This window comes from Triticum aestivum, chromosome 7D, assembly GCF_018294505.1.
Source record: "Triticum aestivum cultivar Chinese Spring chromosome 7D, IWGSC CS RefSeq v2.1, whole genome shotgun sequence".
Classification (NCBI taxonomy): Eukaryota; Viridiplantae; Streptophyta; class Magnoliopsida; order Poales; family Poaceae; genus Triticum; species Triticum aestivum.
The window spans coordinates 517,803,047-517,804,314 of NC_057814.1; positions in this window are offsets into that span (position 1 = coordinate 517,803,047).

Genomic DNA, 1,268 nt, shown 5'->3' on the forward strand with positions numbered 1-1,268 from the left:
GTTTTCAAGTCTCTCTGATTTTCCATCAACATATGATAGTTCATGATAGAAGTCTCTAGTATGGGGGCCAATCCATCCCGTACTTGAACCATTACTACATATGCAGACATCGAATCACGTATTCTAACACTTGGGCATACTCACAAGCATGGAGAACTTCTCTTCTCCAGGATCTGCATTCGGGTAAATCCGTATGTCCTGCAAGCCAAACAAAACCTCTATCGTTTCTTCACAACTCTCGAGTTTACGTAACCTCCTATGGAACGTCCGCTGATGAAATCACAACTTCTTCCATAATTTCTTCCTACAACAAGGTTGTGCTTGTTCCTTTTAAATCTTGGGTCCTGTGGGTTATGGCCCACTTCAATACTTGTATATCTTTAACTCATCTTTGGAGTTACTATTGTTCCATATTCCAAAATTACATCTCCTTTAAATCCAATAGTACTTCATTCCTTCATACTCTTGGGGTAACCATCATAACAAAAAAAACTCCAACTCATTTTTTCCAAACTCCACTCTGTGGAATACATTTTCCTTTCCATTGGTCAGGTGTCCTCACAGGGTATTACCACAAAAATAAATTGTACTGGTGCATCCATAATTCATACTCTCTTCATGTCAAATCATGTATTACATCCTTAATCACTACTCAAAATTCAAATACCAAAAGTACTTTATTACAAATGTTGCCATCCACATAGTTTGGTATGGTCAAGCATTACTTCCATCTTTATTCATTTGCCCTACTTGAAGATGCTTCAATCCCACTGGAATTATTCGAGGTGATCCTTGAAATCATCGATCTTCTGCTTCATCATGGTGGCCATCAGCTTCATCTCCATCATATCTGCATGTACCTCTATCAGGTATTCCTGTGTGTGATGGAGTCTTGCTTCAAGTATTTCTCCAATCTGACGTATGGCTTCCAAAGCAGCTTCACGAACAGAGTCGAAGAATGTTGCTCGTGGTACTCGAGAAATGAAAAGGTATTGACCCATAGTCTTTGGGCAAACTCCCTTCACACGGTGGAGGTGTAACTCCACTTACCAAAGCTCAACTCCATTCTCCATGAAAGGATAACCCTTGTAGACTGCATCTCCTTCAAGATGAATATGCTTCATCATGTCCTTCAGGATCTTTGGGTAATCCTGATCACTAGTCAGGGTCATGATCGTTTCCGGGCCCTTGAGAAAAGACTCGTAAAGGCTTGTCATCTGCAGGTATAAGATATAAGGGGTACTCAGGGTAATGTATGTATTTCCTTG